Source organism: Lactuca virosa, chromosome 3 (genome assembly GCF_052849685.1).
Source record: "Lactuca virosa cultivar CGN04683 chromosome 3, Lactuca_virosa_CGN04683_v6, whole genome shotgun sequence".
NCBI classification, from domain to species: Eukaryota; Viridiplantae; Streptophyta; class Magnoliopsida; order Asterales; family Asteraceae; genus Lactuca; species Lactuca virosa.
The window spans coordinates 2,812,760-2,818,759 of record NC_136428.1 but is presented as its reverse complement, the minus strand read 5'-3'; positions in this window follow the sequence as shown (position 1 = coordinate 2,818,759).

Here is a 6,000-nt window from a genome sequence, read left to right as displayed (position 1 = left end):
AGTTTCTTATCTAAGGAATTGAAAGTCTGAATCTGTACAAATTGTTAGATTGGTCTTGTCAGCTTTCTTTACCTTAGAACTGTCACGGCACCAGGGCGATTCACCCAACAGGGAAACAGGTATCGTTGAACGTCTCGCCAAGGGCCAAGTTAACTCGTTAACTTGATAACTTTATTGACATCTATGATCAAGGATATACAGGGGCTAACATCAAAACTAGCCAAGAGTAGTTCTCCGATACTCAACAAATCGCAGTGCATTCCTCTGAGTTCACACAGATACTGCGAGAAGTCTCTTTCTGAGCCAAGGATTCATCCTTGAACAACTGTGGTGAGAAGGGTCTTTATGATTCTTTCTGTGATCCACATGGACTTTTTAGTCACGGCTACTTCTCAAGGCGCAACGGTGATCATTCAAGAACATTCATTCGAAGGAACAAGAAGTGAAGATCATTTTTCAACATACAATCTTTTAACCCCAGAAGCAAGGTGAAACTGACTTGAAGATTATGTGACAAGTTGCATTGAAGCCTCCTCAATCAATTTGCTGCTATCTATGTACCTGCTGAAGTGATCCAAAAGTTTTGTTCTCTGTTCTCTCTGAACATTCTCAAGCTGAAAGTGCATATTTTCAAGAATCCATTCAAGAAGCCTCCACACCCAACGTGCGTTCAAAGTCAAATTTTGAAGAAATGCCCAACTATTCAAGATGAAGTCAATCACTTAGAAGATTCATGTGCTCATCTTGAAGTCGTGAAGAAATTGAAGATTAATGTTGAATCCAAGCTCATATTGAAGATTGACAGGCAAAGCAAGTTACAATTTTAGGGGGAGTTTGTTGGGTCAAAAGAAAAGAAAGCTATAAACCAAGGGGGAGATTGTTGGGTCTAAAATATGATTTATATTTTACTTTTCTAGGCTTTAATAGTTTTTGGTCAAGGGCCAAAAAATCCTTGGGTTTATTTGTAGCTTGGACTGAAAACGCATGTGTTTTCGGTCTAGCATTGGGTTCACGGTTGGGTGGCGTGTACGGTCCATGTGATGTTTACGGTCTGTATAGTGTTTGCAGTTGCAAACAAGTTTACGGTTGTAAACTGTTTGCTGCTAATGTTCACTATAAATAGAGTCCTTAGGAGCTCTAGTCTAAGTGAGGAGAGTTACAAGTGGTGGAGCATATTCGAAAGAGAGAAAGTTAGAGAAGAAGAGTGTATGTGTGTGTGCGTGAATCTCTTGTAGGATCATCAATCTTATCATCAATACAATATAGATTCATCTAGTTCTTCTTCTTATTTTTCTCCATTTGATCTTGCATGATCTACTTGATTGGGATTCCGCACCATCAAGTGGATCAGATTTATACATTAGGCAAAATTTGGGACTTACAATAATGTAGCTATAGATACTAAACCTAGTAGTAAGGTATGATATTATGCTTATGAGTTATGATGCCCGATAGTCTAGGAAGAGATATGACCTAGATGTTATAATAGCCAATTTCCGAGGATAACGTAGTACCTAGAAGTAATGATGGTCAAATATAGGGAGATGGATTGTACCTAATCGTTACTTTGCCTAAATATCCATCTTTCAAATTTACCTTAATTAGGGAATATATGTATCGAAAATTATATATATATATATATATATATATATATATATATATATATACTTGATAATTATGAGATCTAACAGGTATAATTATCAGATATAAAATTAAATGGGTTTATATTGTGATAGTTATAGGAAATCACTAAGAAATAAAGATAAAAGATAAAATACCTAAGGTTAATGCGTTAGTGTGCTGATATTATTGATACTTAGCCTGATTAAATTCGGCTACCCCGAACCTGTAATCGTTAATCTTGAGAGATCCAGAAAGATATGTATAGATCTATACGGGGATTGACACCCCCACCTGTGATTGCTAGCTACAATCCTGGAAGGATAACTTTCTTGTTAATCGCTATTCAACGTTCAATGAAGCGTCATGCGGAGAGTAACTACTCAAACAATGTCGATTATGGGGGCTCATGGTAATACATTACAACCGACTTAGAGATCCGACTACCAAGAGGGACGCCTTAGAATGGTAGATAAAGTACGTTAGGATTAATAAAATATCCTAAAATATAAGAAGATAGGATCAGTAAATATCCTATAAAGATAGTAAATTAGGATCGGTAATATCCTAAAAGATATTAAGATAGGATCGCTAATATCCTACAAAGAAAGTAAACTAGGATTAGTAAAGTATCCTAAAAAGATAGTAAGTTAGGATCGGTAAAGCATTCTAAAAAGATAATGAGATAGGATTAATGGAATGTCCTAAAATGTAAAGATAATAAGATAAGAGACAATGTAATAAAGCTTAGGAAACCAGGAATTTAAGAAAAAAATTATCATAATCATTGTAAAAATATCTAAAAAGTTTTAAAAAAGACTTTATTATGTTTATCTCAAAATCTGTGAACTCACCAACATCAAGTTGACATTTCCAAAAATCCCAAGTGTTCCTAGGATTGAGTAAGGATCATGTCAAGGAAGGACTATCAGCTCAAAGGTAGATGGGTTTCGTTTAATAGATACTTATGGTTTGTGGTTTGTGATATGCGTAATCTATGTAAATACCGTCACCACTGGGCATTTCTTCCATCGGCCGGGGAAGGTGTGGCAAAAGTAAACCATGGTCAAAAAGTCAACCATGGTCAACTTCAACCATCGGTCATGTCGTGACCACTTATACATCACGTCGTGACTAGAAAAGCATAAAATAGTCGTGAACACCACATCTCACGACATTGCATGCTATCCCTCGCGTTGTAGGATCCATTCTAGACAGCTTTGAGCATTAATCTCTTAATCCCACAAGGTACTCCTTGATACTTTGTAGAGGGTCTTCCCCAATAATAAGGACAATAAAAATGTGGCTTTTTAGTCATGCATGTCCAATGCATGATTTAGACACTAACTAGGTCAATAAGAAGGAAATGGGATCAAGACTCATCTTGGAGTCTAAAACCAACACCAAACCCCAGATCTGGAACTTATACTACATAAAATTTCTCAATGATCCATAAAGTTCCTAACTTTATGGATCCCATGCATGCTACCCAACCCAAACATGAAAAGAGAATCAAAAATCTTAGATCTAGCATGCATACAAGATAAATCCAAGAGTTTTAGGACTTACAAAGGTCCAAAAGCACTACAAGATGATGAGGTACGAGTTTGATGTAACATCCCAAAAATTGTAAGGTAAAAGTTTCACTTATAATTCAACCATAAACACTATTTGGCCTTTTCAATCATTCGAAAATATATCCGAGTAAAAATAGTTATCAGATGACAATCTCAAATTCATAAAGTTGCGGAAACATGGGTGGATGCAGTGCAGTCACACCGGGCCCTTCCCTTTTATTCTGGAAGTACCTGAAACCATAAACATAAAACTATAAGCACAAAGCTTAGTGAGTTCCCTAAAATACCACATACCATACATATCAAACATACAATGGGCCATACCCAACAATCATCGCCCCCCATCATCAAGGCCTGCTCGGAACAAATTTGTCAATAATATGAGATGGGCCCCGCCTGGCATCAGCCCCTGCCCGACATTCATGCAGACACATAAAACACATGCGAGAATCACTAAGATAAATAGCATAGAATATACTCATTAGGCCCCACTGGCATCGGACCCTGCTCGGTATACATATCACATACTACACATGCAAGAGTCACACAGACAACTAACATCCTAATCAAAATTAATCATTGGCCGACATTGGTGCCTTCGACCCGCTAAACGCTGATAGGAGACTGGCCTCAATCCGAGATAAATCGAGACATACGCGTTGCCACCACCGAAAACCTCACACTGGACATAATCAAATATCTTAATCAATAATTACGGTCATTTCCCAAAATCTAAGGTCCTATCCATATTCTATACTTCCAATGGGTAAAATACCATTTTACCTTCTCATATGTGATCCAATAGCCCATGGCCCAAACTCCAAAAAACCGAAGGCCCAAAAGGCCCAAAAGAAGACCTCGCAAGTACAGCCTATGTACCCAACTCGTACGCCCCGCGTACGGCACACTAAAGCACAAGTTACAAGTCACTAAAGCTCAAGGACGGGGACTTCTTGCATTACGCTGAGCGTATGCATACGTACGCCCATCTTACTCATCAGATGACAAAAACTTCATATTAAGAACTTAATGATTAAGACCAAAAAGTCCAAACTCAAATCTAACCTGTAAATAAGGTCTTAATCCATAAAGTTGCCAAATTTATTCCTTTGCATGTCTTAATGGGACCCAAAACCCATTATTCATCAAAACCCATCAAGATGATATTTTTATGGTTCCTAATAACTCCATAATGGATAAAGTTTCCAATTTTATCCATTATAATGGTCCAACCAACCTAGATCTAGTCTTTAAGTCTCAAAGGGACCAAAATTGCATCTTTTCCAACTTAATCCATTAAGTCCAAGTCTGAAGCTTTTAGATGTGAATCAATATGATGTTTAGATGGATCAAGTTTCCAACTTTATCCATAACAAGGTCACAAAATTTCAAGATCTAAAATTTATGCATTGAAGTGACCAAAAGCTCATAACACCCAAAACTAGCTAGATCTAACGATTTCATCATCATGATTGAAACTTTATACCTCCAGAAGAAAGATCAAGGTGAACAAGGTCTGGATCTACAAGCTCCAATGCAACTAAAGCTTATTAAATGAGTTCCTACTTTTCCACGGTGCACTAGGAACACTCCAAAGCACTTAAAAACACATTCTTTTTGCTCACAAGGCTCAAACTAGGTTTAGGGTTTCAAGGGAGGGTGTTGGAGAGGTGGAGGCTGAGAATGGAATGGGTTTGGGGAAGTTAAGGATCTAAAATAGGGCTCAAGCCACGAAAATAGTGTTTACGAGCTGATCACGAATGCCCAACGTACTCAATTTATGCCCAACGTACTAGGGATGTCGTAGTACGCCCAGCGTACACGACTAACCCAAAAGTAGTCCTAACTTCAAATGGTCGTAACTTCTTCGTTTTAAATCCAATTTTGACGATCCTTATATCCACGAAAAGGTAATGAGAAGCTATACAGCCCTATCAACTCTCCTTTTCCTTATAACGTTCCGAACTTAAATCCAAAATTCATAAAAGGCCCAAACTACCACTTTACGGTTATACCCTTGGGCTCCAAAGCACCGACTGAACTCTCGACTCACCTAATCTACATTATCCACATCCAAAGGGGTATAAATCTCTCTTTCCCCTAAGGAACAAAGCCTTATGATAAATAGTCTTCGGGTCACGGCCCGAATTATGAAACTGTTGGGTCTTATGTGTTGCGTCATTGTGGTTTATATCTTAGTCCATTTTGTATTCGGGTTGGGCCTATCCACCCGTTATTTATTATTACTGTTTTACTATTTAATGTGCATACATTCACCGTATCTTAGAGTCGTCACTTTTGTAAACCCTACACGCCTTTACAGTAGTAGTTCTTTATCGAGCTCTTCTAAGGCTTTGATTAATAATTATTCGACACATTTGATTTCATTCTATGTGCTTAATTCTTTTACCTAATTGAATCTATTCAATCACTCACATTTTATTCCCAACAATTGGTATCAGAGCAGGAGACTATGTAATCCATACGCATCACTTCATCTAAAAGAGATTTTAGTGTTTACGCATTAATAGGATCTGGAATCTGCCGTCTTCTTCGATTTCATCGATTATAGACGTTGAATCTTGATCTTTATTTTACCCTAAACTCGATTTTAGGTTTACACATTTGGTTCATACAGGTTCTTATCAAATCGAAAACATGCAGCCTGACGATTCTTACATTAACTCAATCAATCTTTCAAGCGGTATTGGATCTACAAAAAGGAGCCCGATTCTATTTCCATACGATAATGAAGTGTGGGCACTGTACTTTGAAGATTACGTGCTATGGCTTGAAGACAATG